The sequence below is a fragment of the Epinephelus moara genome, chromosome 22 (assembly GCF_006386435.1).
Source record: "Epinephelus moara isolate mb chromosome 22, YSFRI_EMoa_1.0, whole genome shotgun sequence".
Classification (NCBI taxonomy): domain Eukaryota; kingdom Metazoa; phylum Chordata; class Actinopteri; order Perciformes; family Serranidae; genus Epinephelus; species Epinephelus moara.
Genome location: NC_065527.1, coordinates 15,610,977 through 15,619,675, shown reverse-complemented (window position 1 = coordinate 15,619,675; position 8,699 = coordinate 15,610,977).

Below are 8,699 nucleotides of genomic sequence, written 5' to 3'. Positions count from 1 at the left end.
CTTGACGTGCTGCTGATTTGGAGTGCTAAAGACATTGACATTGCTTTTCACAGTGTATGATTAAATTGAATTCTGCCTTCTCTTGAGGGGCTCTTTCACTTAAGGGGGGTAGTGATGCAGGTCAAATGAACAGATCCCTTGCTGTCTGGGTGTAGTCATGTGTGAATTAAACGCCTCATCACTTTGCAGAGGCAATGTCAGCTGCGTAAGTTAATTGTGATGGTCTGCCACATTTACAATACACACACGAGCATGCGTGAGCCCGTATATCAAATACAACCTGACACACCAGTCTCAGACGTCTATTGTCCGTGCTTTATTTCACGCAGCAGTGAGTTTAAGATTACCATATTCTGGGTTTATTCTGAAAGAAAATGTAGGTTTTTTTTTTTTTCATATTTATGCCAAAGAATTAATTACTCCCGTCTATTAATCTTATCTGTTGGTGCAGAGACTGAGGATAAGAAACTGGTGAGGGAAAAAAAAGTATCAGGAAGCAGTCAAGCTCCAAGCTCAAGCATCTGAGAACTGGCTAATGTTCTTTTAAGAGAGAGGCAGCACTTAGAGTTCTTTAGCAGTCGCCAAGTCTGGGGGAAAAAAAAACTATCCCTGCCTGCCTCTGCATAATTCATTACCTATGTGATGATGATGTGCTTGGTCAGACAGACAACCAGCAACCCCGGCAATGGAAATTTAACTTAGATTGATGCAGCATGCACATGGTATTAATCATCTAAGTCATTGAGCTGATGCCTTATCTAGTGTTGATAAAACATATTAATCAGGATGTCTCTCGATGTGCTTACACTCCCACACAGGAAATTTTTTTACAAGTACTTTTACTTTCTAAAAATAAGTATTAATGCACCAAAACTTAGCCGACAAAACCGCCTCACACAATGGTCCATTGTACTTGTTTCTGAAGTTTCCAGACAAATCTCAAGGCCTTTGTCAGTAGATGGGGTTGAGCTGAGAAAGGTGAAGCTGACAAGGGCCACTAGATGTTCTTTAAAGCTTTATTGTCTTGAGATATTTCGTGAGGCTGCTGCTGGGAAATGTGCTCATTCACTCTCTTGCAGAGTGTTAGATAAGATGATTGATATCACTCTCATGTTTGTACAATAAATGCGAAGCTTTACAGCCAGCAGCTGATTAGCTTAGCTTAGCATAAAGACTAGACACAGGGGGAAACAGCTTTGCTGGCTCTGTTTAAAGGTAACAAAATCCACCTACTAGCATCTCTAAAGCTCACTAATTAAAACAATATATCTCATCGGCTGCTGGCTGTAGCTTCATACTTAGTGTACAAGCATGAGAACTGTTTCAGCCTTTTTAACTTATTCTCAGCAAGAAATCGAATAAGTACTTCCCAAAATGTCAAAGTTTGCCTTTTAAAGTTAACCCTCAAACTTAAGTTTCAGTGTTGATCAATACTGAATTAAAGAGGATGTTGAAAGACAGAGGTTGTCAATCTTTTTTCAGCCAAGAACCCCAAGATAGAGAATATACCAGGGACCCCTTCATGTATCCCCTAGAATAATTTGATGTAGCCTTGTTTTTACACTTCTGAAGTCTAAGGATGCATTCACACTACCGCTATTTGGTCCGCTTTAGACGAACCCTGGTCCGCTTCCACGGATAGTTCGGTTCGTTTGGAGTGGTCTGAATGCTCATTCGAGCTCTGGTGCGGATCAAACGAGCGAACCCTGATCCACTTGAAAACTGTGGGTCTCAGATCACTTGCAAGTAAACCCTGGTGCGGTTCACTTACGATGGAAAATGCAAACGGACTATCCAGCGAAACAAAGAGAGGAAGTGACGTAGAGTGCACTGCAGTTTGGGTAGAAGGAAAAACAGAGCTAACAGCATGAACCGGGAGAAGCAGAGGTAAAAAAAGAAAAAGTTGGAAAATGTCTCGTGGGCAGACGTAGAGTAGTGAGGAGGTGCAGGCACTTATTGATATATGGTCAGAGGACTATATATCACAGTTGCCTGTGGCCAATTGATGAGCCAGGTTTTCTTCTTCCTCATGCATTTTTTCTTCCTGGTCAGTGGTTGTTTCAGGCAATACCGCCCCCAAACAAGCAGCTGGTGTAACCGCGTGACTTTGTCCAGGCGGTTTGGTCCGCTTTAAAAAGTGCAGTGTGAAAGTGAACCGAACCAAATGAAGGTGTGAAATTTTTCGGCATTCCCTGCCCAATCAAACCGAGTGCCCCGGACTATCCTGGTGTGAATGAGCCCTTAGTTATGTAGAGGAGTGTATTCAAGAGGTACGAGACATAAATTAAAATATCTGTATCCTCTCAACCACATACTGTATAAAATAAAAGACATAGCCAGTGTGACATCACCCACTGATTTATGTACTTCAATTTTGAGGCCTTGAGTTTGGCATTTTAGCTGTTGCCATCTTTTTTTTTTTTTGTGGAGCCAGAAGTGACCATATTGTCATGAGAGTGTGGAGCTGTGTAGGGGTGAGGGCTGGATCTGACTCATAGACTGTGGGACACCTCCAAGACAGTCACTCAAGCAGCCCCGCCCTTAATTATGCATACCTTTAAGCCTTGATAGAATGTAAACGGGACAGTTATATAAAAATTCATCCTCCGTACAGTTGTCATAAACTGGGATTTTAGCTTTAGAGGCCAAATATTTTTTGTACCAATCATGCACATTTTTATTTCTGCTGTAAAGTTGGGCATTTTAACATGGGGGTCTGTGGGGATTGGAGCCAGTCTGAAGTGCTTATTCACAGAACCTCAGTTTTTGGCACTTCTGCATAGGCTTTCATTTTCAGCCCCGGAGGTTGCCGCTTATTCTCATGGATCTGACATCAATTCAATTTTGTAGCACTGTTAACAGACAGAATATACCTAAACCTAAACAAAATATCAAAGGCAAATCAAGAGGAAACATCTAATTTGAAGTGCATTACTGAAAGTACACAGGTTTCAGGAGAAAGTGTTTCGCTCTTAGCGCTTACATGGGCTGAATAATATGTGGATTGTGGTTGTTTCAAAAATACAATCATTATTATTTTTAAATAAAATTATAATTTAAATAAATTAATCTGGCAATAATGTCATTATAACCAACAGGAGTCTTCAGGGCCCCACATTGGCTAAGCTACACTGAATAAACTCCAGTGTTGATTGAAAGGTTAGGTATGTGTTTCCCTTCACAAGCAGCAGGGTATTCCTTTGCTCCACACACGGTGCCAGCCTGGTTGGGCAGCGGAGCATTGTGGGTGCGGAGTTCCAGTGAATGCCAGAGCACGGGGAGGTTCCGGCAGTGAGCCAAATCACTGACCTTTCCAGCATGCCGATCGATAAAGCTCAACATCGCGGGGCTCCGGAAATCTCTCAGCGGAGAGACAAGAAGCAGGAGACTCATACTGTCAGATGATGCGCTAATTGCTTGTGGTTGCTAACCTCACTTATCCCTGCTGGGTGGATCTCAGTGGCACGATCCAGCCCCCATGCTTCTGGGCTTTTCTATGGGGTGTGGACCCATAAATCACTGGGGCGTATACACAAAGTCCCACGCACTGCAAGGACTACAGTAACACTGGGTCACATAAGCCTCATTTACATTGGTAGACATTGGGTTTACAGGCTTGTGGAATTGTGTTGTGTTGTGAAACTATATTTTTATCTTGTTTTAGAAGCTTTACACTCGTATATTGATATGATAAATGAAAAGGAACACAAAACATACGCCTCCCTGGATATGACCATCTGCTGAAATGCACTAAAAATGGATATGTCAGCCCCCTTTTCATCCTGGAAAGCTAAACTGCCTGTGCTCACACTGTTCTGTATAAATACCCAGTGCTTTGAATAATATTGCCCCAAAGTGACAGGTGAGCAATGCTCAGCGGGCAGCAGTATGGAAATGGTGCATGTAGGACCGCGCTCATTGAGCCCGCTCGCTGGTAATGAACCTGCAGACATGTGGAGGAGTGGCAGCGAGCAGGGCCAACTCCTCTTACTGCCTAACTCTGCTTTCATCGCCCTGCTTTCATCAAGCTCAAGTGCCACAGCTATTAGACCTTTGTGCGATGTTGAAGGGGGGAAGCTGAATGTGCCAGCATGGTTGGCTAGGTTACTTCCAAACTGCTTCCCACAGCAGCTCTTTGATTAACTACTCAAAATTATGATTAGCCTTAAGCATTTTTGATTTCTTAACCATACTGCGAGAATAAATGTGGTCCCATTTAATTATATTTTTCCTGTTATGCTTTGCCTCAAAACATACAAAATCCAATTTACACATTCTGAACTGATTTATTTCAGTAATTTTTCAACCAAATAACATGATGAAAATGTTTTTCACCCACTGTACATAGTTGTAACCTGATTTTCTAAATTGATGTTTTCCCAGTATTATAAGGGTAAAAGGTTTCTCATCTTTTGCAGCTGGTGCTTTGTACAAACAAGTGGAATGCAGTCACATGAGTCACTGACAGAGAACCACATTTCCAATCTCACAACTCCTGTCCAAGAGTTCTTTAATGCTATTTTTTCGCACTCTCTATTTTTATCACTGCTTCTTTATGCCTCTTGATTTCTGAATCTAAATGGCATGGTTATGGTGCACCTCATCTTGCGGCGATTCAGAGCACCTCATCATATCCATCTCTGCGGCGCCTGCGGATCTACCACTTGATGCCAGAATAACAGCCTTGATGGGTGTCAGCAGTGTGGCAGGTACAGTATGTAGTTTTCTATCTCCACCAACATGCTTTCATGAAGCGAACACAGGAAAGATGCGAGGAAAGACATGGAGACACAAAATCTATTGAGTGGAGGCAGCCAGCAGCAGACTATGAAGCTCCTGCCACAGAGGAGCCGGTGAGTGAGTGGCAGGTGGCCTGGCCCCAGGGACTCCTAATGAAGAGAGTCTGCCTGCCTGCTTATCGATCCAGCCACATCAGCTGATCTGATGCCTGGCAGACTTGTGTGTGTGTGGAGGGGTGGGGCTTAATGGGCACCTGGGGCCACACACACACACACACACACACACACACACAGGATGGAAACCTGGCGCTCAACAGGTGCGTGTGTGCTTGAATGGAAATGTTTATGTTTTGAGAGGAAATGCATAGGTGCGCGGTTTGTTTGTGACTTCCTGTGGTGGCCGGGAGTACTCGAAGCATTTACACACATACGGTTCAAGGCGTGTGTACTTGAGTGGGTGTGTGTACAGTATATATAGGTATGAGTCAGTTGTCTGTAATGTTGAACGTCTTTCTCGTCTTTTCGTACAGCACATGAAAAGACGAGGCAGCAGAGACAACAGCTGTCCACTTGTCACACTGTAACACAGCATTTCTAAGCCACTGTCCAGCATAATCTACTCACACACACTCATACACACAGCACACACACACACCTCTGCCATCACAGATGCTCCTTCAAGCTCATTATTTCTGGGACTGTCAGCTTGTGGCTTGTTGTGTTGGTTGGGTAATGCATCTTAAGCCCTGCTATCAAATATGAATAAAGCACTGGCTTCCTCATCTATCTTTCATGGCTTTCATTTGTTAAGCTATCTGCCTGCAAAAATATTTTGCATGTTCCCTTACTGCTGTGAATAATGTGCTGGAGCAGCAGTCGGTCTATTAAAAAACTGAACACAGCGTCCTGGCTTGTGTGAATATGATTGTTCAGGGGGGATTTGGTGAAAATATTTGTGTAAATGGGGCTTTAGAATCATAATTGATATTAGAAATGTTCATTTCATGGTTTGTATGACATCATGATTGAGACTGCATAATATACAACACAAGGTTGTGTTTGTGTGTGTGAATGTACAATTTATTGTGTATTTATTTATGTGTATGTGCTTGTCTTGTTCAATTATGGTCCACGGCGTTGTGTGTATGTGTCTGGGTGTGTATATTAGTATGTAGGTCCATGTGCCAGCTTGTGCGCACATGCCTGTGTGTTTGTCTGTATGCATTTTTATCATTTTCCATGCATAAATGAGAGGGTAGCAGAATACATACATTTTAGATGCATGTATTTGAATGTCTTTGCATATACAGTTAAAGCTCCTCCATTTCAGCCGGTATGGCAGTTATCAGGACATTAAACGGCTGTTATCAGTGGTTATAATTTTTTTTGTTGCTATCAATGCACACACACAGAATAGACATGCAGCTAAAAATGCTGTTAGGCGGCAACCTCTCATGGCCATAATGGTTACGGTGGGAGCAAAGGAAGGAGTCAGGTGGCGTAGTATAAACAGCGAGAAAGTCTAAACACAGGACTTTCACCCAAGAGAGCAGCGTTTGTGCCCCATGTAGAACCAAAAGTCAACACTGACTTTTTTAAAGGGGCTCTGGAGCTCTCAACATGGAGGTAGCTGTGCCAACAGTTAGCAGCTGATGGTACTAGCTCCATTAACGGCACTTAACAACAGCAACCCTTCTGACAGAGCTAATGGTGGTAACCAGCACCAGAGGTGAATCCAGTCTGCATGGCTTACCCTGACATTCTAACCCTAACCAATCCCACTCCTCATGCCTAAACCTAACCAGCCCAACCAACGAAGGAAATCCTAGTAAACACAAATTCGCATACTGGAGGGTGGGCACTATGCTTCCACAGTGATGCTGTCCCAATGCCAGTGATAACAGCTGTATGAGCATTGTGCAAATTGGTGGTGATGAGCTAGCCAGCGGGATACACACAACATGCAAGTGCAGCTGGACCATCTACCATAGCCAACCACACAGACACCTGGATTACACCACACACAGAAGTAGGATGATGTAATTGTCTGCCCAGGACGCCATCAGTCCACTATATCTTTACCTAGCAGATAGTGGTTTGCTGCTATAGTAACGCTCCGCATGTTGCATACAGAGCCTTTAACCAGAGACGGTTGTTTTAAGTGGTCTGCACTTATATAGCGCCTTTCTTGTCCTCTGACCACTCAAGGCACTTCTTACACTATGAGTCACATTCACCCATTCACACACACATTCATACACTGGTGGCCGAGGCTACCGTACAAAGTGCCACCTGCTACTCAGTTTTTAACACACTCACACACCGATGGAACAGCCATCGAGAGCAATTTGGGGTTCACTATCTTGCTCAAGGATACTTTGACATGCAGACTGGAGGAGCCGGGGATCGAATCGCTAATCTTCTGATTAGTGGACAACCTGCTCTACCTCTTCGCCACAGCCACCCAATGTCATCATCTGTATCATGTGTTTTCTAAACCTAACCATGTAGTGTTTGTTACACAAGCAATGGTGTAACCTAACAAAAGTGTGATAGCTTCACAACATTGGATATGCAAACGACCATTCAAAGAGCTGATAACAGTAACTGTTTCATGATGCTTGATATGCAAACAGACATATAATAGGCTGATAACGGCAACCGTTTTCATAAAGTTGGAAATATAAACTGCCATCTAATGGGCTAATAATGAAAACCATTTCATAACGTTGGATATGCAAACGGTCATTTAATGTGCTGATAAGGGCCTGTGAACCTAATTGCAGGTGTGACAAACCTCCTCTAACCCTTATATATGAGGCTAAAACCCAAAGATAACAGCCATTTAATGGGCTGATAACATCCGAATTGGGTGTTTATTTTAAGAGGCTGAGACACTCTTGTCAATATGTGTATACAAGAGCACTTCTTCTCCAAAGATGAACAGTCCATATTTTGAACTTGTAATGTCAACAGGCCAGCCTTGAGCTTCTCCATAAAAAGGGAACTGGGAGAGATGTTTGAGGCATTAAAATAACATTTCTCACAGATAAAAAAAAAAGCACTTTGTGTTCATGAGCAGTTAGCATTGCTAAAGAACAAAGCTCAGGTGACAATAAAATTGGAAATACTTAATATTCACTGCAGGAACAGTTCATAGCATCATCTGGCATCATGTTGATAACCCAGATATGAGTGCAGCTCTTTGAGGCCTGGCTCAGTGAGAAAGCTGTCCCTGTTCAGATCACAGTGACTGTCCTGGATTTGCAAACAACGCATTAAATAATTTTGTGACTGGGCTGTTTTTCTGCACAAATGCACATGGACTTGACACTGCAATCCACCAGTTCACATTGCTGAGCCATTAGGAGGACGCCGTCAGCATTCCACAAGCAATCACTGATCAATACACACGTTGGAGCTCAGAGAGGCTGGGCATCTCTTGTGTCCATTAGTACAATCACCGGTGGAGAGAAATAGAGACTATATCAGCAAGTGCTCCCCATTCATCCCGTGGAGCCATCTTTATCATGGAGAGCCACACCAATCGGCTCACACATATATAAATCATCCAGTGGCTTTTAACCTCTTAAGAGCACACACCTCTTTGTCGTGGCGGATGGAAAGGGGTTGTGTATAATTAATGCTGGTGGGGTGAGCTGAGGTGGGAGGTCTTGGAAAGCTGCCGTCAACCCCTTGCATCTCTGAGCACGTGCGCTGCAGGGCGGCACGTGCACATGCATCAACGTCTGTCATTAACTCGACCCACCGAAATGCCTGGAGATTCTTTTTCTGCGCCTCTTTTGTGCAACTTATTCTTCATCTCTCTATCTAATTTCCTCCTCAATTCCTCCTTTGAACTCTCTGCTCTCTCTGCCCTTCACTCTATCTTCTTTTCACTCTCCTGAAAGTGTCTGTGTTATCACTCTGAGCGACAGTTTGAGCAAGATTTTGTGTGCA